The sequence below is a fragment of the Thunnus albacares genome, chromosome 13 (genome assembly GCF_914725855.1).
Source record: "Thunnus albacares chromosome 13, fThuAlb1.1, whole genome shotgun sequence".
NCBI classification, from domain to species: domain Eukaryota; kingdom Metazoa; phylum Chordata; class Actinopteri; order Scombriformes; family Scombridae; genus Thunnus; species Thunnus albacares.
The window spans coordinates 973,925-1,001,617 of record NC_058118.1 but is presented as its reverse complement, the minus strand read 5'-3'; the positions used below and the strand labels follow the sequence as shown (position 1 = coordinate 1,001,617).

The window sequence follows — 27,693 nt, the reverse complement described above, 5'->3', positions numbered from 1 at the left end:
TTGTGAACAAAGTGGAAGGAGGAAATCTCCCTGTGCCTCAGTTGTTCTAATTAGAGGAATTCTGTTTAAGTCTCCGTGCAAAATGGATAAAATTTCCATTTATTAATCTCTTGATTGGTGTGTGGGTTGGTTCTGACTATGTGAAATAAAATCCTTTTTTGCATCCAGATCTAACACTGTGTCTGGTTGGGATAGCAGCACTAGCAGCAAAAAGTAACTATAGATTCTAAATTTTAAACCGCATTTTGGAAGATTGTGGCTTATTAACATTACATCATTCATCATCAAGAGGTTTTAGAAAGGTTTTGCTTTACATAGACACATTTAAAGTGAAACCTAGGAAGCTGATTAGAAATGTGGGAATGAGAATAAGCTGAACACCATGCAGTCTGATTGACCAAACAATAATTTCTGAGTAGCTTCCAAGGCTTTAATCAAAGATCTTCAGTCACAAACAATGGGGAGGCTGGTAAGAGTTACTGCTGTGCCAATCTCTGAATCCCAGAGGTGCAGCTGTGTATGACTGGATCTGAAACTTCTCACACCCCCAGCCACTGCACTCACTGGGCGTTCAGATGGGAGCAAGTGCATTTGCTATTTAAACAACAGAATGCTGGATGGGAAAATGACCACTGTGTCGGTCTTAAAGTAGCAAAGATGCTTGCGTCGCGCTTGGCACCACTTTGCGCTTGGCGTAAGATAGGTCCTATAGGTAAATGGTAAACTGCAGATCAAATTGATTCAAATTGCATAAAGGAAATGGTGTGACAAAAAAGTACATTGTGTGAGCAGAGTTTGTGGTGCCTGGAGCTGTATTGTGGGTCTCAGGTCTCACACACCCGCACTGTCTCACCAAGGCTATGAGAGAGTTGTCATGATGTTATGGGAGAAAAAGGATTTGAGTGTTGCCAAACCAGTCAAGACACTGAGGAAGTAATAGCTTCTGAGTTTTAAATGATTAACATAAATAAAAACAGCTCTTTGTGTCCATTTTGCTTCCTTTCTCACTCATTTGTTCCTTTCCCTTCTTCTTTATGTTCTTATTAGACTTCTTCCTCTTCCTCTTCTTCTTGCCATCTTCTGAGGTTGAGGAGGATGAGGAGTCTGAGGTAGAGTCGGTAGAGGATGAGTAACTTTACTCGGAGGACCCAGACAAATCAGAAGCTGACTTGAAAGAGGCCTCAGGGGATGGCTCATCATTTCTTGTGTTGGTATTTCTTGATGCTGTACAAAGACAACACAATGAAACACTGACCACAATAGACAGTTGAGAGACATTTTAAAATAAGCCTTTAGGCAGTTTAGACGTGGATTGTGCAAAAGGGGGTGCAGCTCACTATTAGGAAAGTGTCCCTGATGTTTAGGACACAAAGTGTACACATCTACTGTATGTAACAAAGTATAATTACATCATACTCTGTATATTGGTAAAAAAAAAAAAAAACCTCTTTGATCATGTCTTCCTGACATGTTATTTTCAGTTTGGCCAGCTCCAGCTCATATTTGTGCTTTTAGAAACTGAGTTCGGCAGTGTGATTTGACAAACATGGTGTCAAATTGGAAAGCATCTCTACTTTTGGAGCTTTTTAAGGAGCTGATGATTTTGTTTACTTGTAACACATTAGTTTCTACCAGCTCAAGTAAACAAAATCATCAGCTCCTTAAAAAGCTCCAAAAGTAGAGATGCTTTCCAATTTGACACCATGTTTGTCAAATCACACAAAGATATATAGATACTCCCCCTGATGACTGGAAATGTGCCATTGTCATGCCTATTTTTAAATCTGGAGACCGCCTTGAAGCCAGTAACTACAGACCAATAAGTATACTGCCAGTACTCTCAAAGGTTGCTGAGAAAGTTGTCATTAAACAACTGACAACATTTCTTAATACAAGCACTTTTGGTCTACATTGTATGCAATTTGGCTTTAGAGCAAATCATTCCACCGAAACTGCTACCTTGCACTTAATAGATCAAATTAAATCAAGACTTGACAAAGGAGGAGTGGTTGGTGCTGTATTTTTAGATCTGCGTAAAGCGTTCAACACAGTCAATCATGATGTTTTAATATCAAAACTCTCTAAATTTAACGTCTCATCTGGAGCACTGGCATGGTTGTCTTCATATTTATCCCATAGGAGACAGTGTGTTAAAGTTGGTGACACACTGTCCAGTAACATGAAGTGAACAATGGATGTTCCACAAGGGTCAGTGTTAGGTCCCCTATTATTTAGCTTATATATTAATGATCTCCCTCAACAGTGTCATGATACAGAACTACAAATGTATGCAGATGACACCGTTGTGTACACAAACAGCTGAGTTAGCTGCTGCTAAGCTAACAATTGCATTGGAAAGGATCACACATTGGCTTGATCAATCATGTCTGAGTCTAAATGTAAACAAGACAAAGGGTATGTCTTTCTCTAAGACTATGGTACAACCTCCTAATGCTAATATTTTCATAAAAGGTGAAAAAATTGACAAAGTTACTGATTTTAAATATCTTGGTGTGACACTGGATCCAAATTTGAACTTTAAGAAACATGTTGAAAAAATGGTTAAAACCATAAAGCACAACTTGGCAAATTTTAGACATATTAGAAACTGTCGCTCTTTGGACGCAGCCAAGATATTTATGCATGCTATGATTCTTTCCTGTATGTCTTATTGCATCACATGTTGGGGGCAGGCTGGAGAAACTGCAGTAAAAAACCTCTTGAGTCCTTATACAAACAAACTCTGGACAAAAAGTCAATGCATTTCCATCACTGTAGGGTACAGGAGAAATACAATTTACTGAGCTTTGAGAATTTTAGATTATTCTCAAATTTGTGCCTAGTTTATAAAATTTTAAATGGTTTGGCCCCTCCTGCACTATGTGACTTTGTGTACACACGCTCAGTAAGTTCTTTTAGATCCTCCAGAATATCCTCTATAATTAATAAATAAATAAATAAGTAAAAAACTTGCCAAAAGAGTCATCCTCCGACTCTTGTCAATCGTTTTTTTCCAGGCCCAAATTGAGTTTGAACTCGACTTCAGAGTACTGACATATCTGCCTTCTGCATTCTGCATGCCTTCAAAATAAAAGCTCTTAAATGAAGGATCTGATATGCAGCACAACATAAAGCATACAGTATCATACTACTAGGGGCATCTAATTTAAATATTTTATGTAAATACATATGTAGATTGGAAACAAAAGAGATTACAACAGGCATTACAATGAGGGCATTTCAAGTTCCAATTCAACGTTATTTGTCCATTGCTGCCAACATTGAACTTCCCTCCCACACACACACAACTTAGAGGCTTACTTTTCATAACAGTGTATTGGGATACTTGGAGTGCAACTGTGATTTCTGTTGTTGAGCTGGTCTTATTTAAGCTACAGTAGAAGGCCAATTTCCATTTCAAACTTTTAAATAAATGGACCATCCTAAAAGCAAAATGATTATTGTTTCATTTAGCCTACAAGCAGTCATCATAATATATATGTAATTGTCAACTTCCTCCTGTAGAATGGATCTTGATGATTGTCCCACTTTTTACAGCATGTCTTTAGCCCAGATATTGATGGAATAAAACAATAATATACTCTTTGTGTTTATATTTACATGGGAAATGTGTGAGGGAACGTGCAATGTGACACTTGTAACTATTATGAATGAAAATTTCTATAATAGCTCTGAAAGCTGCGAAAAGCTATCAACTGCTAATAAATGCATAATGAAGTCCTTATAGCCTTAATAAATCAACAAAAAAAAGTTTAGTAATAATGACAGAATAGGTTGTTATTATTAAGACTCAATAAATGAGTTTGTAATGCTACTATAAATAATTATTTAATAATAATTTAATAATTATTATTATTGATAATTAATTATTAAAGAAAACTCATTATATTAAAGAATATATTAAAGAAACTCATAAGGCTTTTATTAATGTTCTTAAGCAGTCTGTTAACATGTTTCTTATAAGTGCTTAAGGATGTGCATAGGGCCTAGTATTTGTATTTGTATCTGTATTTGTTGAGGCAGCAAAATTATTTGTATTTGTATTTGTATTCGAATGAAAGTGGAAAGAGGCTTAAAAATCCTGTTTTTATTTTTGTTTTTATTACTTTTTTAATTTTAGAAAATTAAGGTGTTGCAAGAAGTGTTCATGAATAAACTACCTTACGAAGGAAGTCCCCACACTGGGTCTAGAACTGGAGTCTCCCAGATCATACACAACTGTGCTGACTACTGAGCTAAATCTTTACTCATCACCTCATTGCAGACAGACCTCTACCTATTTATACACCCATAACACAGAGACAGCACATCATGTAATGTGTAGAGAAGAGCTTCAAAGGCAATTATTGCTTTGCACTTTTCATTTATTGCCTATTTTTTACAACATAACTTTGAGGAAAGGAGAAGGGGTTAAAAAAAAGGTTATGGAAAGTCCCTTGGGAGCACTTTGTGTGCGTCAGTAGCTCAGCTTTATCTCCGGGGAACACCCCCAACTCCATGAGTGATGTCCAAATTAGGAAATGTGTGTCATGTAGCAGGTTGATGTGACTCCCCTCATTGAGACCTACTGATAGACATAACAGTGGAGCAGAAGAGAGAGACTGAGATAGTTATGTAACCAACCTGCATGCTGGTATGTGACATGTTTTTTTTCTTACCGAAAACAAAGAATTTTTAAAATATTTGTATGAAACAAATATTCATAAAAAACCCACTATTTGTGCTTTGCCAACTTCAGGCCCACCCCTAATAAATATCTTATAATTCAACAATAAACGTATCTATAATAGCAATTATTAACACGTATATAGGCTATAATATAAAGGCCTTATTACCTATTGACTAATGCTTATTACAAGGACCTTATTATAAAGCATTACCCATTTTCATTGTTTTGTCTCTACTCCAGTCTACTCCAGTTGATCTGAAACAATGACCATGAAATAAGCATGCTGACTTTCAGCTTTGAGTGTGTTTATTCACAGGCAGCTGTGGATCAGAGGTAGAGCAGGTCGTCTACCAATCGGAAGATTGGCCATGCAATTCCTGGCTCCTCCAGTCCGCATGAAGTGTCCTTGGGTAAGATACTGAACCCCAAAATGCTCCCGAAGGCTGTGCCACTGGCATGTGAGTGTGTGTATATTCGATTAGAAACTCCTGCTGATGAACAGGTTGGCACCTTGCATGGCAGCCTCTGCCATCAGCATATGAATATGTGTGAATGGGTGAATGTTGGCATGTACAGTGAAATGCTTTGAGTGGTCGAAAGACTAGAAAGGGACTATATAAATGCAGCTCATTTAACATTTATATTGGGTGAACAGTGTGAAAACTGTAGGCAGGGGCCCTCCATTTTAAGACAATGTATACAGAAAAAGAATACATTTTTATGACAAAATCAGACGTTTCAGCAAGTGGCCCTGTAGTAAATATGACAGGAGGAAAGGAGGAAATCAGGTGACGATATTATAGATATTATAGAGTAATAGAGTGCGCATAGGGACAAGGTCAGTGTGGATGGATCAGTTAACAAACATACTTTAGCATGGGAGCTGTTTGATTGCTGTTTCCAACTACAAGTCAACATTGTTTTTCTTTTTAAATCATGACAGCGATTGTTTCATAACCTTAACTAAGTACTTATTTAAAGACAAACCATGATCTTTCCCTAAACCTAATCAAGTGATTTTTGTGCCTAAACCTAACAAGACCTTAACCATAGCATTGTCACATCATAGAACATATTTATTTTTCAACAGTGATTTGTAACAGTTTTGGAAGGCACAGATCAGAAAACGATTATATAAGTCATTCTACAGTTTATGGACCAATTAAGTATTTTGTCATTTCATTTGGAGGACTTGTTTGACCAAACAGAGAAATGTTCTTGTCTGTCATTGTCAGTCACCTGACTTCAAACCAAAGGAACAAGTTATTTGCTGAAGACCAAACTGAAGACAAAAAGCTTCCAAAACAGTCACAAGGTGAGGGGGTGGGTTGTGAGTTTCAGTTTTTTTACTGCAAAGGATCTGACTTCAAATATTTAATGTCATGGCATTATTTTATTTTGGCTTGTTAAATATAGTTTGATCCCCAAAAACCATGGGTTCATATGGAAGGATCTATAGTTCTTACAATGTTTATCTGCTGCACATGTAAGCACCCTCATATTAAATCTGGCAATCAGCACTTCCTCATTAACCTCATGGTCGTGATTTCATTCTTATTCATTTGTGCATACATAGAGAGCAAAAAGAACTACAATGTGGATGATGACTACAGAGGGCTCTGCATGTATTTGATCTAATATTAATCTTGAAATGATATATATTAAAATGGTTGGTCAGTAGAAACATCAACGCTGACTCTTTGCTCACAGCAAATAACAAAGACAAAAGGCGTCTACATGATCAAATTTATATTGACTGTGAAAATCCTTCTAAAATAGCAGGGAGCGGAACAGACAGGCTCATTAAAAATGTATCAAGGGTAGAGCAGCCCCTGTGTTTCTCCTTGCTCAGGGATTCTTCATAGCTCAATAAGGAACATATCATCACATCCAACAATGCCTTTCATTCTCTACTTAATTTCTAACTGCTTTAAGGATACATTGTGCCAGCTACTTTCTTTTATATTCAAAATTGCATATCCAACAAGTCCCACACAAACACGTAGACACTGTCCACCTGTAGGCCATCACTCTTTTAAAATGCATTTTTTAAGCATGTGTATCCTTTTCAGCTGGCTTCCACCACTGGAACAAGTGACCTGACTGAAAATGTTCCAACGTGTCATCAATTGGTTATTCAGGTTTCAGTTGAAGGTCTCGTGAAGAAAAATTGATAATCAGAACGTTCAATCAAAGCAGTGCCACTCTTCTGATGCTGAATTGCTGGACAAATCTGGCAAAAGGTCATAACATCCACACTCATATTATCAAACATCAGTGGCATCAGGATTGGAAAAATAGTCATTCTATCAAACTCATTCTCAAGTTCCTCTCTATGTTTGGTGCGGTGTGTGGTGTGGGTTGGACTGTTAAATTACACGTAGGTCTGCAAAGCGATGAGTGTGTCACACTTTAGACGAACTATAAATCTTTCCAAAAGCACACTCAGTTCCAGGTTTGATAAGGATGACCCACTCAATGTAGTCAAGTCTACATAAGCCATGTGGTACAAGACAGCTCCTCTGTTAACACTTTGCTCCTTATCCCTGAGGTTACACTGGCAGGGATAACCTGCAGCCTGCACCAGATGTGCAATGAATATATGTCATCTGCCCGTGAAATTATTTGTATTTGTATTCGAATGAAAGTGGAAAGAGGCTTAAAAATCCTGTATTTATTTTTCTTATGCTTTTCATTTTAGAAAATTAAGGTATTGTAATAAGTGTTCATGAATAAACTACTTTACGAAGGAGGTCCCCACACCGGGTCTAGAACTGGAGTCTCCCAGATCATACACAACTGTGCTGACTACTGAGCTAAATCTTTACTCATCACCTCATTGCAGACAGACCTCTACCTATTTATACATCCATAACACAGAGACAGCACACCATGTAATGTGTAGAGAAGAGCTTCAAAGGCAATTATTGCTTTGCACTTTTCATTTATTGCCTATTTTTTACAACATAACTTCGAGGAAAGGAGAAGGGGACCAACAGGTTATAGAAAGTCCCTTGGGAGCACTTTGCGTTTGTCAGCTGCTCAGCTTTATCTCCAGTCTCATGAAGAAACCTTATTTAAAAATGACCTTATTGAAAAATCTTGGCCCTGGACTTGTCAGTGCTGGTGAATGTCTTTGAAAAGATGTCTAAGTAAACTGTTAAGTGGCTGAAAAATCATAAGCAACAAAATGTGCAGTTGACAACTAAATTGTATTTGCATTACATGAATATGAATTTTATGCATAAAGTGGAAAATTAACACTGCAGTGTGAAATGATTAATGGCTCATGTTTATCCTCTTCCATGTCTCTCCAAATAGACAGTTTGTCCACCGTATAGGGCCAAATCCACAAAGAATGGATTGCGCCTGCTAATGGCACCGTGAATTGCACAGCATTTGCACCTGCCATCTACCCCTGTTAACAAAAGATTTTGCTCTAATGATATGATGGCGCAAAAAAGCCCAAAAAGTTTTGCCCTTGTTTCGCATGTCATTGAGTGGGCAGAGCAGTTTCCAGTGTTTCAGGCTTTTCTCCACATTTCAGCACACATATTGATCCATAATGAAAACTGCAGAGAGCACAAAAACCTCAAATTGCGTGTCTTTAATTAGCAGAGGTGCACACACAGAGCTCTCCACAATCACAAACAAACTTTCATATATTTTGCTTATTTTACTTCTCTACTATTTTGCATCTGTAACATAATCTACTAAAATATCCATCAAAATAGGCTACAGCTATAAGGCAGATCTCAAACATGTTGTGGATCTCACATTAATGTTGTTCAGTTATCATTGAATGTATCCAGGATTTCGCAGAAGCATCAGTACTGATGTTGTGTTTGTTGCCCACAGCTGGCTGTAGCATCACATAGCAGATGAAACAATGAGTGTGTCTCCAAACTGATAAAGAGGCTGTGCACATTTACACACACAGCACAGCAGCACAGCAGCACAGCAGCAATAACTTCATAAACACCGGATCATCAGGATCTGATGGTAATTAATGTTCTGTGTTATGCACATCTACACAGATCAGTTGTTACACACAGATTCCAACTTTATATGGTGGGACTGTTTGTAATAAAGCAGTCCTTACAGATCAGTCCTGAGCTCCATCAGAGCTGTCAGGACATCTTTATTTTTAAGTAGCTGAAAGTCCAAGATAAGCCTACCACCCCATACCCCCGCCCTCCCCCGATGTCTGACAGAAGATTTCAACCTTGATATCATTGAATATCAATTCAATACCATTCAAGCCTCAGCAGCTTGAAGATTTGAAGAGAGAGAGAGAAACAGATAGAGAGAGTAAGTGAGGAGCGAGTGTGCACCAACTCTGATAACTCCAGCCTAACTGCATATGGCATTAGCACTGGTCTTTGTGAATTAGACTGTTTTTGCAACAACGCTTATTTGCATAGAAAGGGGCAATTTTGCACTGATGTATGAATATTACCTAATTTACATACATGCATACATGTCTATTTTTGTCTCATTTGCACAGGTTTAGCAGCCACAAAAACTACACAGTCCTTTAGTGGATTTGGCCCATAGTGTCTATAGTATAATAAAAGACACATAACTTGAACACACAATGAAAAGAGAGTAATGTTTCTGAGTGATGTCTGAATTGCCTGACTGAATTTTCTGCTTTACCCTTCAAATTCTTAACTATTAATAACAGTTGATTTTTCAGAGATGATTGTTTGATGTTGACAAGTTTTGATTGGAGACTTGTTTGTCCACTGTGAGAGCTGATATGGCTCTGGGGCATCTGTTCAAAACCACACGTTACATTTAGTCTAATGGGTGTGAAAACTGGCATAATGTTATTTTTACACCTTCTGAGTTAAATTAATAAGGACTTTTTTGCTGTGCATAACACTTGTGCTTCTTTTATGTTCCTTTCATGTACACCAACCACACTAAGCACTCCACACTTTCCCCTCCCTCCTAGAAGTGCTGCAAGCTGCTCATTATAAGGAAGCAACTTGCAGGATAACCACAGCTCTCCACTGAACTACAAGATGACTCATCTGTTGAGGAGCTGTCACTGCTTTATGTCCTCCTGTGTGGAGCCTCCAGTTCAATCAGTTGAGAAGCTGCATTATGCTAAGATGCAAATCACGGTCCATCTCCCAAAGCTTTAATCAGGGTTCGACACATGACTTGCAAAAAACAGACTGCTAGCTGGCTATCAGGGAACAACTGAAAGATTACTGGAAACATATGTTACTATTTGTGCTTCATTTTTGGATACATCTGACATGAATGTATTTTGGTGGCAGTGGAGAGGTTCACTGTAGCAGGTCTCCTTACTGTGGAGAGTGAGAAGTTTATTTGCACACTGCAGCCACCTGGTCATTGAACAAGAGGGCGTCACGATGGCGGTACCACAGCTACCAGAGCCATTGCGGTCAAGAGGGACCTGGATGCAGACAAAATGGTGGACACGGAGTTTCAACCTCCGCAGTTGAAAGGACATCACATGACCTTACCAGCAGAAGTTGGTCTTCTTCATGTTGTTTTTGTGTGAACATCTGTATTGCACATGTGCATAGTTCACTTGTGGCAGAAAAGGCAAGATGGTGAGAGGACTTTACAGCGGTAGGAATCCGAGTTTGTTAAGGATCTTTTAAAAAGTTTGTTGGTTTTTTTAATCAATGTTGTCTATCAAACTTTAATATATGGAAGAATCCAGCGAGCATAGGTATACCAATATGGAGAAAATACATTTGAAAATGTCAAGTGGCACCAAGCATTCAATGTTAGCATTTTTGTCTTGTTGTTGCAGGCCATGTAAGCACTTTTTAAAAATATTTGTGTTAATGAGTTTAAATGAGTTTAAAATGGATAGTACAAACTGTTAGCAGGTGTTAGCTGCTCGGATGCTCAGTCTGGCTAAAGCTTCATGTTAGAGATTGCAGTGTAGCACGCAGGTGACATCAGCCTGACTATTACCACAACTAACTATCTGTAGTGTAGAGCCTGGCTTAATCACTGTTTGGGAAACCAACTCATAATGTGAGTTAGGCTATGTGTGTGTTACTGGATAAAGTCGCTTTAACAATGCCTCCACACTGTCTTTGTTTAAGTTGAGACATGTCAGCATATTAATCATATCATTTGCAATTAATTTAATATAGTTTCAGCTGTCAGGTTTACATCTTGTGGAGTTCAGTTGTAAATTTAAAAAATGTCTATCTACATTTATGATAGAAATATTTAATAATCATGTTATATTGTTGTTATTGGTTTTGGGATTCATTCATCTGTTACTGTCTGAGTTATGTCTCATTTGACATGATTTTATTGAGCTTACTAAAAGTTGTTCACAGCACAGAGAGATGCAACAGACTTAAATAAAACAGCAACATAATTTTTGCTCTGCCAATGTTGTTCTCAATGGGGTGTTGATGAGCTGTTTTATGGGAGCGCTTTCAATAATGTGCAGTTTGCAGGTGAAGCAAGAGAAGAAAAGAAATAGCATGTGAGAAAGGGAGAGATAGATGTATTTCATAATGCATAAGTGAAGCACAAAACCAAGAAATGATAAATAAAGTACATAATTATCTGTCTGCTGAAGTTGATGACTCACTACTTCTCCAACTTTTTTAAATGAAATCAGAGCAGCAGAGTAAACATGATAAATCCACAGTGAATCCTCTAGCAGCGCTGCCTCTCCCATGCTCCAAATGATAAATATTTTTCCACACAAGCCGCATTTTGCATGGTCTTCTCAAAATTATGATATATTGTCCATGCTAGCCTGCTAGCCCTGCATCCCATCGTTGCTGAGTGTGCAGCATAATTGCACCTCCTTCTACAGATACTATAACAACATAAACTAACAACAAACACAGCAAATCCTTTCAGGCGAGAAAACCAAATGCACCACATTATTTCACACACAACAGAATCAGCAGAGATTACAACATAAGCACAAAAAAGAAGTTAAGGAAAGCCAGAATCACAAACCATAGCAGCCTATGACCTGACTCTGGGACAGCTGTTCACAAATAACCGACTCTTAAATTAATTATGATGAGTGTGGTCCTAGTACAGGTCAGTAGAATGATTACAGAGTACACTGTTTCATGGGAGGATTTGATATATATTTAAAGGAAAAACCTTAGACAAATTGAAAACTGAAACAAAAAAGTACCCAGACCACCAGTATGCGAAAGAAGATGCTGCTGATTTGTGGTCATATCATCCAGCAGTTTACTCAGGAGCACTGAGATGAGTTGTAAGGGAATATAAAGAGAAGCATGTGATATTGGCTGAATATAAAGGACACCAGTTGGGGCTCAAAGTGCAGAAATCTATACCTAAGACAGCAGATTAATTAATTACATAACGGCATACTCACTGTATTATCAGCATGGCTAGTTATGCACTGTCCACAGTTCCTGGGGCGTTTCTTTTTGCATAAGTCCATTGTTTGCTGATACACTGCAGTTACTCTTTTAGCATATGAATGTTGGTACAATACACTGAACTGCTGAGTTTGCCATTTCAAGCCAAATGGGTCAGCCATTAGTGTATGAGATTTACGATTGGGTTGGGAATTGGGTGTAGAGTGTGGGAGCAAAAGAGACGCCAAACTAAAGTACAGATGTGGTTATCATTTTAGTGCAGGTGACGTAACAGATGAGACACTTTGAAGAGATCATCTGAGATACAAGGATATCACAGGCCAAGCTGTAACCACACACACTCTGAGATCACCAGGGCTCCAAAATTAGCCTTCTTTCTTGTGAAATACAGAATAGTTTTTTACCACTTTAGGCTCTAGAAAATATTCTAATGGAATAATCTGAAAAAGAAAATCACTCTTGAATTGAACTGCTGACAACTCAGATATATAAGCATGATGAGGGGTTGCAGTAGACATGGGTTTTTGTTAAGATGTCACAAGCCCAAAAAGTTGGTAATCAGTGGTTCAGATCTGGTCTCCATGTAAAGGTGTGTCTAGCAGAGTCATTACATCCTGGTAAGTGAAATGTAATTGTTACTGTTATAATGGCAGAAACTACAATAATAAGGAAATTAAATAGAATTTCTGTTAATTAGTCAAGTTTAGGTCATGTTGAAATGACACACCCAATGGAATTAAAGCCACAAGAACCCTGGTTATGTTTCAAGTGCAAGGAGAATAAAACCAGCCTCTTCATTAAAGTCAGAAAACATGGATTCCTTATTCCCTCTATGTAGGCTACATGTCTCTCAGTGACTCTCAGTATGGCTTGCACATGACCATACACAGGGCAACTGTGACTTGATTTATTATAGGTTGTTTTTATCACAGCTGACTGACACAGGTTGTTATTTTTCAGTCATGTCTTCTCCAGTTTGGAATGACAGGCACAGAAACAAACACATTTGTTACAGTCTGCAAGTTTGTCTTCAGAAGAAAGCCCGTCCTCAGACATCCAATGTTTTATTACTGAATACAGCCATATATAATACAGCCCAGGGACTTTCTTTCTCCCTCAGCTTAGATTATTTTCCCTGTGTTATGAAATGGACAACTTCAAAAGCCTTGCTGCTTTGGCCTGCCCCCCTCTGCCCCAACCCACCTCCCCCCACCAATTATTCATGAAGGTCTTCTTGTGTAAAAGAGGAATGCACAGAGGGAGTTTGCAACTTATTATCATGACCTGATTAAAGCTAAGTAGAGTGTGGCAACAGTGCGGTACAGTCAGTCCATTGTCAAAGTTGATAGCCAGAATGAACAAGAAAGAAAAAAGCTCAAGTAATGTGGCTAAAGAACACAATGCCCTCTGATCAGTTTTTAAAATGGTCAAAAAAGGATAAAGTTTTGTTTGAACTCGGTGTGACTACACTTGCAGTATATTCTATACAGTATGCTAGGAGCTCTAGTATTTGAATTTGTTATGTTGTTTATTTCCTGTCAACTCTGTCTCCAAGAAATTACGTTTATACTAATTTGCAGCAGGAAATACATTTTGAAAGGAATGTACAGTAATACCATCCAGATCAATAATATAATGAGGAATAATGTTTATTAACATATCTGGCAAGTCAAAAGATATTGACCCAAGTAAAACTCAAGTATACTATAATGAAGTATACATAAGTGTCAATAAGTGCATTTGAAACACATTATCATTTTTGAGGCTAAAATTACTAATTGTTTCACTGTTCTACTTTAAAGTGTGGTATTCCTCTCATAGTACATCAGTCTACTTAAAATAAGTATATTAATAAGCAATAATACTTCAAATGTACATTTATGCATTTTCCTACACTACAAAAAAATGCATAACAGTGTACAATTACTATATTGTTTTGATGAAGTAGTACTATTAAGAAGTATGCTTAATGGATTGACCCATGAAATTCACTTTTGTCACACTTTTTGATATATATTTTTTAATATATTTTTAATACAATTTTACTGTAGTATTCAATCACACTTAAAATAACTATACTAATAGCTAATAGTACTTCAATATGAAGTTAGTCTATTCTTCCAAAGTACAATAAAATAACAATACAAAATAGTATACCATTAGTATATTATTTTTAGTACAAAACCAAGAACAAGATCATGGTCTTGGTCAAGACATGTCAACTTGACATTTAATCAAAAACAAGATCCTTCGCTGTGCTTAACCAACCATAACCACACACAGGACTTAGGATGTGGACCCTGGTCTCTGGTTCTTGGTGCTTTGTAAACTCACCATCCACCTCTTCAGCTAGTAAACATAGCACTCCCTTCGATATGTTTTTTAGTAGTGTTTGTAGGAGACTGAGTTTCAGTTACAGTGATGCTGGATAAAAATGTTTCAGCTCACAACAAGCAAGAGTTTCTTTCTAGACATGCAACTTTTCGCAGAAGTAGAGGTCCATCAAAGAATATCTCCACCAACATAGCATCAGTAGAGCAGAATGAGGTGCCGCTATATGATTAAAGAGCATTACTCACTTCACTCACTCCTTAAACCTTGATAACTTGATTTTACTATGTTCTTTCATTCTCTATAGCTCTCTCAGCTTCAAAGAATCAGTTCAGGCATCTTCTAACACAGCTGTCAAAAGTCATTTTTGAGAACAGTGTAGAAGCAAACAATGTAGGCTGAGAAACAGTGAAGACCAGAAAATGAACACTCGAACAAACCTTATCGATAAATGGAAAACTGCAGCAACTGTTTTGATTTTTCTTCATACTTGGACAAATGAGATGACTCTATACCAACTGTATGAGATTTTTCTTTTTAAGTAGTTTTTTTTGCAGAAAACCTCAGAGGCAGTGAAAGGGTTTGAGAATTAATTTAGATTCTCACTAACAAGGCATCCAGTTTTCATCCTCCTTTATATAGCCCTTGCAAATAGCAATCCCCTTCTAGACCTCCGGTCATTTTATATTCAGGCACTGCTGCAGCCAACTTTTACCTGACACTCTGATATCAAACTATTAAGCCAGATAGGATTATAGATTTTACAGATGAAAACATGATTCATTCCACTGGGTAATCAATACAACATGAACAAACAGGAATATTGACAGCCATAACACAAGCATGCTGATTAGTCCAAATAAATGTTGTCTGTGTGGCTGATGTGTGATTTTAGCTTTTTAGATATGAAGCACCTCATGGACTTGGCTTGCACAATCACTCATTCACATTTAACAGGCTGCTGAATATGCCCCTATATTATTATTATTAAGGCCCAAGCACGTAAGTGCCAGGAGCCCAACGGTCCTTACTTACAACAGGAAGTCAGCCTTATATGACAACCATAGTCCAATTTACATGAAATTTACATGGTGCGGTCTACACATGATATACAGCAACATGACGTATAATTAGTGGGTGTTCTCTAGCATCACGTAGTGGACACAGGAAGTGATATTTAACTCAGTCGTGCAACGTCTGATATTCATGACAATGCATATGCATTTCAGTGGACTTCCACTAAATATGTGGCTGCATTAATGACCCTCTTGTGTAGCACCACCTAATGGCAACAGGATATTTGGTCCTATGTAATAAAAATCATCCCATTCACATGAAATTTGCAATGTGTGGTCTACACTTGTCTAGCACCACATATTGCAAACAGGAAGTGGCATTTAACTTGTTCGTGCAATGTCTGATAAGAGCCCAATCCAGAGAGGCTGGGCAAGATGGCAGCCAGTGTGTATATTCTGCTTTGAGCTCCAAAAGAGTTCTGAGTACCAATTGCTGCAACTAAAGAAAAAAGCCCCAAAATGTCAACCTAAAGGACTGGCATTTGTGAGGAAAGTACGATAAAGACACTAGTGTAATACAGAGTTATCATTTTCAATGAAATACAAGGTTTCATGACTGCAACTAAGTTTAGCTAACCCCCACTTCAAGTCCTAACCCCCAAAAAATCTGTCCAAGCAGCCAAGAGGAGAAAGTATCCAATGCAGATATATTGAAAGCCATCCAGGAGTTGTCAACGAAACTGCAGAAGATGCAAAGAAGCAAGTCTTAGAAATCTTTGGTAGAACTGCTCCAGATGAGATAAACAAACTTGGTTTTCTTATTGATACTGTACACCAGATCGGACGCCTCAGGGAAGATAGGCGCTGCTCAAATCTAGTCATAATACAGTTCACCATGAGCACCTTCAAGCAGAAAATCCGGAAGGCTTCAATGAGCGCCACAGTGATGAACTAGAAGAAGCTTCGACTAGCGGAGGATTTGACATATTGGGAGAGACAGAGTCGGAAAAAACTTTGGCCACTTGTTGACCAAGTGCGCAAGGAGGGGAAGAAAACTACATGGCATGGTCCTGATGCAATCATCGACAGAATAAGAGTTGCTGCATAAACAATCAAAGACACTGTATAAGTATCACTTGACTCTGTGATCCTCCTAGCTTATACTTTCTTAAAATATGGACTAATGATAATAGGTTGGTTAAGTAGATCGACTAATGATAAGAGATTGGCTTAAGTGGCTTAAGTCATTGGCCCTGCTGTACTCACTATTATAAACATGTTCCTCACCTCTGGTTATGTCCGTGATCGGTGTAAGACAGCCAGTGTCCAGCCACTTCTAAAAAAACCTGGCCTTCATCCAGCTGTTTTAAACAATTTCAGACCCATCTCAAAATTACCTTTCATTTCCAAAATACTGGAAAAAAAATGTTGCTGAGCAGCTTCTCCAAGTTATGGAAAGAAATATTATCTTTGATAAATTTCAGTCTGGTTTTCGTCAAAACCATAGTACTGAAACTGCTCTGTTACGAGTCATGAATGACATCCTCATGCAGGCTGATAAGGGGGAACTCTCCATCTTGGTCATACTTGACTTGAGTGCTGCCTTTGACACCATTGATCACTCCATCCTCATTAATCGACGATTAGAATGGTTTATGTCATATTTGTCAAATAGAAGTTTTTCTGTCTCTGTAGGTAACTATGTGTCCTCATCCACTCCGCTGCTATATTGGGTGCCCCAGGGGTCAATACTTGGTCCGATTCTTTTCTCTTTGTATATGCTGCCCTTGGGCCAGATTTGGTTGTATATCCTATCATTGTTATGCAGATGACACTCAGCTTTATTTTTCTGTAAAACCAGATGATTTTAGCAACCTAAACACTCTCCACAGCTGTTTAGCTGCAATAAAGGACTGGATGTCTGTCAACTTTCTTCAGTTGAATTCTGACAAAACTGAGCTTCTCATTTTTGGCCCCGAAAATACTGCTAAAGGCATCATTCAGCATATTGGCCCACTTGCCCCCTATGTCAAAACTAACGCCAGGAATCTTGGCGTTATATTTGACACTAAATTGAAATTTGAACACTATGCCAATAAAATGGTTCAATCCTGCTTTTTTCAACTTAGGAACATTGCAAAAATCAGACCATTACTGTCAGCCTCTGACCTAGAGCATATCATTCATGCCTTCATTTTTTCCCGTCTCCATTACTGTAACTCCCTTTTCATTTGCCTTAGACAAGCTGACCTGTTGCGTCTTCAGCTTGTACAAAATGCAGCAGCTAGGCTATTAACTAGAACTGGCCGCAGATCCCACATCACTCCTGTTTTAGCCTCACTGCATTGGCTGCCAGTGAAGTTCAGGATTGATTTCAAGATTCTCTTAATCAGTTATAAGGCCTATATATAGCTCCTGCATATATATCCGAGCTACAAAGCCCGTATGCTACCATGCAGTCACTTAGGTCCTCCAACCAAAACCTGTTGGCTGTACCACATGCCAAATTAAAAACCAAAGGCGACTGTGGTTTTGCTGCCCTGGCACCCAGACTTTGGAACAATCTCCCCACTTCCATCAGATCAGCTGAATCTGTTGACTGTTTCAAAAAACACCTAAAAATCTACTTTTTTAGGCTTTCTCATAACATTTCATAAATTCAAGTGTGTGCTCTGGGTGATGACTGTATACTTGCTGTGTTTGTATGTGTGAGATGTCTGTATGTGTTCTTGAATGTGTCTTTCATGGTTTTTGTGTCCTATTTTCTTTGTGTCCCAATGTCACTGTAAAGTACTTTGTAACCTGTGTTAAAAAAGGTGCTATATAAATAAAGTTTTACTTACTTACTTAAGTGGAATGTATTAGACTAGTTAATTAGATATTGAATTAATGGCCAATATGCAGTCCATTTGCAGTTAATAAGGTTATGTTCTGGTACTAGTACTCAAAACCTGAAGAGGTTCTACTTCTCAATATTCCTTGAGGAAGTTACATAGTAAGCCTATTCTATTTCAAGGTTTATATTTGTTTTAGTTCTCCAGACACTGTGCTCTCTTATTATTGTAAATGACTGACTTTAAGTTTAACTCGTTGAAAATTATTTCTCTCAATGTTAGGGGATTTCAGGATAGTATTAAAAGCAAAGCATATTTCTCTTTAGGAAAACTGATGCAAACATTTTTTTTTTTTTTTTTACAAGAAACTCGTTCTTGCAATATAGACAGTTAATTTTGAAAAGGTCAATGGAGGGACCAGATATATTATTCTCATGCCTCTCAGCACTAGGAAATATTTTAGAACATTTAAAATCTGAAGATGGAAGATATAACTGTTATAAAGCCAGACAACTCTCTTTTCAAACTCTGTAATGTATATGGTAGGGATGTGCAAAGAGCCCAGTATTTGTATTTGTATCTGTATTTGTTGAGGCAGCAAAATTATTTGTATTTGTATTTCTATTCGAATAAAAGTGGAAAGAGGCTTAAAAATCCTGTTTTTGTTTTTATTACGCTTATAATTTTAGAAAATTAAAGATGAAAATTAAAGTGATATCCAAATTAAGAAATATGTGTCATGTAGCAGGTGGATGTGACTCCCCTGATTGAGATCTGCAGATAGACGTAACAGCGGAGCAGAGGAGAGACACTGAGATAGCAACTATAACTGACCTGCTCGCTGGTATTTGACATGTTTTGTTTTTTTCTTCCCAAAAACAAATAATTAAAAAAAATATTTGTATGAAACAAATATTCGTAAAAAACCCACTGTTTGTGCTTTGCCGAAGAACACATTTGTATTCGGGCACACCCCTAGTATATGGTCACAATGGGGCAGCCCAGGCAACAATTATGTTTGCTCAAATTTATTCAAAGATAAAGAATTTGCAAGATAAATATAAAGATGCATATTTGATTATTGATTTCACAATTTAAAGCCACAGTTTATCTAAGTGAGAAGTTGACAGTGACAGATGCATGGTTTTTAACCCAAGTTGTAAAGAGTTTACTTGGTGTAATGCTAGGTGTACACAACCATCTAGGATAGATTTATGGTTAACTTCTAATCTTGCCTGCAATATAGCTCTGAAGTTACACATTGCTATGCTCCACTATCAGACTACAAGATGATTTCTATACATTTAATTGGTTCCAAAGAGAGTAATAATAAACTACGTGGATATTGGAAGCTAAATAAAAACTTACTTAAAGACAAAACCTTTCAAGATTCATTAAAAAAATGGCACAAAATATTTTTAGAAAAAACAAAATGAGTAATACTCAGAAGTGGGAATACTTCAAATTCAAGATTAGAAAAGTAGCTATCAAGCATAGCAAAGACATTAAAAGGGCTAGAAATACAAAGGAAAAGGAAATTTAAAGACTTTAAACTAACACAACTCCAGAGTGAAATAGATAAATTATATGTTGATGCTGCTAAAGGAGCCTTTGTATGATCCAGGGCAAGATGGTTAGAAAATGGTGAAAAAAACACCAGCTATTTTTTGCATTGGAAAAACGTAATTGTAAAAGAAATAATATTTCAGCATCGAAAATAAACAACAGCATTAGTACTAATCCCAAAGAAATAGCAGAACATATAGGATCAGGATTATAAAGAATTATATAAATCTAAATTTGAATAGAAAAATTTTAAAGAATACTGTGAAGAATTCTTAAATAACATTAAAGAATATATTCCTAACATTTCAGAACAATTTAAAACTAACTGTGAACAACCTATTTTAAAGCATGAAATTGTGGAAGCTTTGAAACATATAAAAAGTGGAAAATCTCCTGGGATTGATAGTTTATCTACTGAATTTTACTTATGCTTTTGGGATGTTATTGAAGCCCCACTTATGGAGATGTACAGAGAGTGTATTGGCAAGAAGGAGATGACAACAACAATGAAACAGGGTTTAATCAGTTTGATACCAAAACCAAACAAAGACTCTCTATCAGTAGATGGAGACCGATCACACTCCTAAACATGGACTATAAATTATTTGTTTTGGTAGACATTTAAAAAGAAATCTTGAAGAGATTATAAATGAAACCCAAACAGGCTTCATGGCAAATAGACATATAAGTAACAATATAAGATTGGTTTTAGATTTACTTGACTACTCAGAATATGTGGAGTCACAGGTAGTCATTGTATTTCTCGACTTTTATAAAGCATTTGATACGGTGGAACATCATTTTATATATAAAGTTTTAGATTTATTTGGGTTTGGGAAAAAATTATGTTACATACATAACTTTTACCCACACAAAACTATCATTTGGAATAATGGAGACATTATTATCTATCTTTAAGCAATATTGGGTTGATAGAGGTATTATTTATGTAAGTGATTTCTTTGATGCCAAGGGTTTATTGCTTAGTTATGAATGATTCCTTCTTGTTAAATCCTTTCCTATAACAAGCAGAGAATTTAATTATGTGATGAAAGCAATTCCTAATGGTCTATTACATCTAATGAAGAGTCATCTTCAATATCAAGGAGCATTGAGGATAGAAACTCTTTTGATGATAAATGGTATTGACATTATGAATACTAAATGCAACAATAAAGATTACATTGTATGAAAGAAGAAAAATTACTCCCAGAGGAAAAGCTTTCTGGGACAGCATTTTTATGGGTACTGAGTGGCAGAGGGCATGGCTATTACCATTTAAATTCTGTATTACCAACAAGATTAGAGAAGTACACATCAAAATTTTACACAAAATATATTCAACAAATCTATATTTCTCCAAGTTTTAGATAATGAAAATATTGCAATGATAATTAATAATTTGCAATCTTGAACCAGAGTCTACAATACATTTATTTTACCATTGTACACATTCCGTTACTTTTTGGACTGGAATGGAAGACTATATATTGTGTAAAACTAATCAATCTATGAAGATTGAGTGTAATGTCATAACATATTTTGTACATGATACGTATAACATAGAATTCATGGTAAACTTATTGATTCTGTATGGTAAATTTCATATACACAAGTACAAAATAACAAAATTTTCCCCCAATATCACAATTTTTTATATGAATTTAAAGGATATATTAAGTCTCTTGAATTTATAAACACTAAAAAAAAACAAAAAAAAAAAAACTGTCAAACTGTACAATGAACTCTTTAAAGAAGAATAACATTCTTTTGTTATTGTGGTTGTTTTTGCGTTATTTGTTTTTTCATCCTCATTTTATATTAATGCCGTTTATTTACTCCAACTCAGTTTTTTGTTTTTATTTTTTAAAGTTATTATTAATATTCCTTATTTATTTATTTATTTATTTATTTTATTTCACATTATTGTACATTTATACAATATTATGTTGAGCACATCTGCAATGTTTGTATATTTAAATGGTTAAAATAAAGTTTGAAGAAAAAAGATAAATAAATAAGAGCCCAGTCCTAAACACATCTGCCACTCCACTCCTTCCACAATGCCTCTTGGAGCCATACTCTGAGTCCAACAGGAAGTCGGCCATCTTGAATTTACTTTGCAATTTTTGCCATTTCCAGGCATTGTATTTTAACAAACTCCTCCTAGAGATATAACCTGAGCAAATTGACATATGATGAGTGTCATCTAAAGACCTTTGCGATGAAGTTATCAAAATGGTGAATTTTTATTGAACTCTGTTGCCGTGCAACGTGGCGAGCTTCGATGTTTCGCCATGAAAAAGGAAGTTGTTGCAACTCGAATGTAAGTTATCCAATCCGCCCCAAATTTCTCATGTTTGATAAGATCCTGGCCTGAATACAGCTACATGTGAATATTGAGTCATAGTCATAGCACCACGTACTGATAACAGGAAGTCAGCCTTATGTGACAAACATCATCCAATTTACATAAAATGTACATGGTGTGGTCTACACATGTTATAAAGCAACATGGGTGTTCTCTAGTGCCAAATAATGGACAATAATCCAATAATGGATGTGATAGTTACAGGAAATATCCAGTATTCATGAACATGTATATTCACGTCATTTGACTTTTGGTAAATGTATTTCTTCATTACTATTTCACTTATGTAGTATTGTCCACAGGCAACAGGAAGTGAAGCCTAAATGAAACATTGTTCATCAAATGTAGAACGTCTCAGGACATTTACACCTGCAATGTGACAGATCTGCCTACAACCATGAAACAAATATCAGTTTGAAAAGAACTGCAGACCACGTTATAATAATAACAACTGTATTTGTATAGCACCTTTCATACAGAAAAAATGCAACTCAAAGTGCTTTACAACAAGAAAGACAAACACATAAAATGAACATAAAAACATGTAAATGTACATGAGAGGGAAAATACAACACTTTGATGATAAAATAAAGTTAAAACCTAGAATACATAGAATGTATAAACTCAATGCAGTAGTGCATAAGTGCAAAGCAGACTGAGACAAAAGCTAGTTAAAGGCTAAGTTGAAGAGATAAGTTTTTAACTTTTAAAAATATTTAGCGAGCTGGCTTCCCTGATATCTATCAGTATCGTGTTCCATAGCTTTCGGGTGTAATTGACAAAAACTGCATCCCCAATTTTCTTTCGGCTGTTGCTGGGAATCTCCAATAAACCAGCAGCAGATGATCACAGTGTTCTTGAAGGCAAATAGTTAACAAGGGAGTTAGAGTTGGCTCTGTATTTAAGGAGGAGGACCTTAAAGTCAATTCTAAATGTTACAGGATGTCAGTGCAGAGCAGCTAAAACTGGACTAATGTGTTCTCTTGGTTCTGGTCAATAGCTGAGCTGCAGAGTTTTGAATGAGCTGAAGTCTCTCAGTGTTTTTTTACAGGAGGCTTTACAGGAGGCTTTACAGGAGGAGGATATTGGCCTATAACTGGTCAGTGCATTACCAACTAGGTTGGGTTTCTTTAGTAATGGTTTGACAACAGCTGTTTTGAAGGTATCTGGAAAGTTGCCTGTTTGAAGTGATGTATTTAGTGATGTCAGCACATGGCTTGAAACACTGTTGAACGCTTGCTTAAAAAATGCTGTAAGTATGGGGTCAATACATGAGGTGAAGTTACATTCAGTGACAGTCGTAATTTTAATCTTAATTTTGCTTTTGACAGACCGACACCCATTAACTGGTAACTAGCTGGTTAATTTTTTAGAAAAGTTGTGATGTAGTTTTTTCATTTGTGAGAGCTGTCCAGCAGTCAGTGGTCAGAGTTAGTGTCAGTGTCTCTCGATGGCATAACGTACTCGGGCTTGAGGTATGAATATAAATAATAATAATACAAATGTAAGGCGACCCTGATTATAAGACGACCCCCTTTTCCAACAACTGTTTTTGAAAAAATAACATTACTTTTTGAATATAACTGACATAATAGTATATAGGGGTGTGCCTGAATAAAAAAATGTTATTCTGCAAAGCACAAATAGTGGGTTTTTTACAAATATTTGTTTCAGACAAATATTTAAAAAATTATTCGTTTACGGGAAGAAAAAAAACCATGTCAAATACCAGCACAAAGATCGGTTACATCACCATCTCAGTCTATCTCCTCAGTTCCTGTTAGTCTATCAGCAGGTCTCAACAAGGGGAGTCACATCCACCTACTACATGACACATATTTCCTTGTTTGGACATCACTCCCAGAGTTGGGGGTGTTCTCCTGAGATAAAACTGAGCTGACACAGTGCTCCCAAGGTACTCTCCATAACCTGTTTTTCCCTTCTCCTTTCCACAAAGTTAGGTTGTAAAAAAATAGGCAATAAATGAAAAGTGCAAAACAAGAATCACCTTTGAAGTTCTTCCCTACATGTTACATGCTGTGCTGTCTCTCTGTCATGGGTGTATAAATAGGTAGAGGTCTCTCTACAATGAGGCGATGAGAAAAGTTTTAGCTCAGTAGTCAGTGCAGTCATCTATGATCTGGGAGACTCCAGTTCTAGACCCGGTGTGGGGACCTCCTTTGTATGGTAGTTTATTCATGAACACTTATTGCAATACCTTAGTTTTCTAAAATTAAAAGAGTAATAAAAACAGGATTTTTAAGCCTCTTTCCACTTTCATTCCAATACAAATACAAATAATTTTGCTGCCTCAACAAATATAGATACAAATACAAATACTGGGCTCTCTGCACATCCCTAATAGTTACATTCTCACACACTATCCTGCCAGGCTCTTGGAAGCCATCAAAATTATTTTCTCCATCTGTTTCTCCATCAGCATTTATAAGACTGCCTGTTTCTCTTTGTGAGCTCATCTGTGTTTGCTCCCAGGATGGTTTGACTGGGCATGTAGGTTAAGTTTATTCATGTATTCATAGGCTGTTTTGAGTGTAAACACTCAGGAATTAGATATGGGTAACCTTTAAAAATAGATGCAAATAGACAGGCAAAAATAAAAAATAGGCAGCAACACAGAAATGTACAGATCTGAGAGAGATGAGCTGTAAGCTGTTTAAAAAGGACATAAATATTATTAAACAGGAAGATATATGTATATCAGTCCATATGTTTTGAAATGTTGTGTGTAGCTTCGCTAACAGAGGTTTTGACACATAGGGCAAAATAACAAAAGGTTGTCCAGCAAGTTGGACCTGGCTCAACATTTGCATATATATACATAATGCCATGTTATCCAACAACAAACACAAATCAAACATGTGTAAATGCAACTTTCCAGATTTGTAAAATCCTGTCTCAGAGCAACCACTGTGCAGTGTTTTACACATCTGATATCTGGTCTTTAAGTCTGACGTAAGTTGGGACGTATCAACCGTTTCCAGATCCAAGCCTGGGTCTTTTCAACAGTGTCCCTTGTTTAAATGGATCTGAGTCAAAAAAAAAAAAAATATGGTAAGTTCTTAACTTACCTTAACGTTAGCTCACTAACGTAACATTGCCGGCCTGAATTTTAGACCTGTATTGTCATTTTTCTCGTGAGGACTGGCTGGTCTGAAGGTATCTGGTCTTTAAGTTGTGACGTAGGTCGTGGTGTATCATCCGTTTCCAGGTCCAAGCTGGTCCTCGGCTCCCGTCTTATCAACAGTGTCCCTTGCTGTTTGAATGGATCTGAGTGGAAAAAAAAAAAACTAATTAATGTATGGTAAGTTCTTCAACACATTAACGTTCAGTAAAGTAACACTGCAGCTTTGGTAACTTTGCTCTTGCCCCTCAACGTTAACCTTTTCAAAACAGGTGTTTATTTAACTAGCAACTTGTTACTGAGCAATGCTATCTAGCTTAATGTTAGGTTAGCATGCTAACATTTGTGTATGTGTCATTAGCTGAGATGTTACTGAGACTAAACGCTAGCTAAGTCATTAACTATACTAGAGATACCAAGATAAACTATAGCTTGCATGTTTAACTATATTTTAGTAATCTGCACCAGATTAATCCTCACTGACTGCATGCTGTGACAATATAACTTTACAGAACCCAGCTGTAATGTTATAACACTGGGAAAAAGATAGTTACATGAATTTTGCTTTTTAAGCTGATAATGAGAACATTGATTGGAAATAATGAAACACAGTGTTTAAAACCTTGTTGTTATGTGTTACTAAATCAGGTTTAGTGATCTTAACAAGAGACATGCCAGCCTGTTGACCAAAATACTTGATGTCTGAAAGTCAGTTTTCTATTGCTGTGACCTAGTTGGTATGTGTGGGACAGTGCGGAGTTCAGAGCTCTGGCAAGACACATATCCATTGCTGTGATGGAAACGTGTCTCTACCTGCAAATAAAACAAAAGAAGTCATGTTCTCATACCCTGCAGTGCTTAGCAGATCCCTGTCCAGAGAAGTTTAGTTAACCTTTGGGTCATAGTATTTTCCTATTGTAGGAACTTAATTCTTTGTGGTTCAGAGTTTACAGCCAAGTTTATTTATCAACATTATTTATAGATTTTATTCCATATGTTGCTTCTTTTTATTTGTCTGTTGGTATGTTGTATGTGTTTTTTATGTCAACAAGCTGTTCAAAATTAATTGCTCCTCATGGGATGAATAAAGTTGTTGATTAATTGATTGGTTGATCGACTGATCAAGTGTTGCTTAACAGTCCCCTCAGTGGTTCATGTACTGGACTCAGCATGAGTAGTGACAGCACAATGAACACCAGAGATACTGAGCATAAAATCAAAACAAGGTCTTAGGTTTAGGTTAAATAACTTTTCACAATTTAAATAACTTTTCACAATTCTTGTATTATTAGCTAATACTAACTTCTGGAACGAAATGCTGTTAGAACAAGCTTATTACCTGCTATTAAAGATACTGGTGTCTCACTGCCGTACATCAGGGAATGTGTTCAGGTGGACATCTTCTACCAGTTGATCAGATGACAGCAGACAAACACTCTTTGGCTCCTTGTAGCTCACTGAAAATACAACACAGAAAAAGCTTTAGTGATCGGTTCATTTAAGGTTTCAGGTCCTTAGTACATACAGTTATTGGCAAATTTAGGCTAGCGTTTTAGTTAATGCCTCAGCCAATGATACAGACACAAATGTCAGCATACTAACCTAACATTAAGCTAGTTATCATTGCTCAGTAATTAGTTGCTAATAAAATAAACACAGACTTTGAAAAGGGTAACGTTAGCGGCAAGAGTAAAGTTACCAAAGCTGCAATGTTACCTTACTGAATGTTAATGTGTTGAAGAACTTACCATACATTAATTAGTTTTTTTTTTCACTCAGATCCATTCAAACAGCAAGGGACACTGTTGACAAGACGGGAGCTGGGGACCAGCTAGGACCCGGAAACGGATGATACATCACGACCTACGTCACAACTTAAAGACCAGATACCTTCAGACCAGCCAGTCCTCACGAGAAAAATGACAATAAAGGTCTAAAATTCAGGCCGGCAAAAATTACCTATTGTTACATTTGAGTGACAGATGCCATCTAGTGGCTGTAGTAATTATGACCTGGGCTAATGACGCAGTTCAGATGACATCAATATAAGGTGATATATTCCCTCATTAGGAGGAGGGCGGTTTGGTGCATGACTAGATAGATATATGGCAAAAAGTGGACTTAAAAACCATAACAATGATTGTCATGGTGTTTACTATTGCCATGACAACAAAGGTTCCCTTACTTTAAGGAAGTGGTAACCACGTTACAAGTGATCATTTTAACCCAAACCATGATCTTTTCCTAGCCCTAAGCAAGTGTTTTTTGTGCCTAAAAATGAAAAGTAGCATATTATGGTCCTATTTTGGAAAGCAGCATATAACACTCCAGTGGGTTGTTCTGAAAACGCTCAAATGGGTC

The 27,693-nt window shown here is 36.9% G+C and overlaps 1 long non-coding RNA gene across 1 annotated transcript; it reads right to left on the bottom strand.

The window, feature by feature from the left end:
• Positions 1 to 365: 365 nt before the first annotated feature.
• LOC122995621 lies at positions 366 to 27,257 on the bottom strand. Its single transcript, XR_006406821.1, has 3 exons — positions 27,081 to 27,257; positions 26,672 to 26,789; positions 366 to 1,224 (listed from the first exon to the last, which is right to left on the bottom strand). It is a non-coding gene; the product is annotated as an uncharacterized LOC122995621 (long non-coding RNA).
• Positions 27,258 to 27,693: the final 436 nt, after the last annotated feature.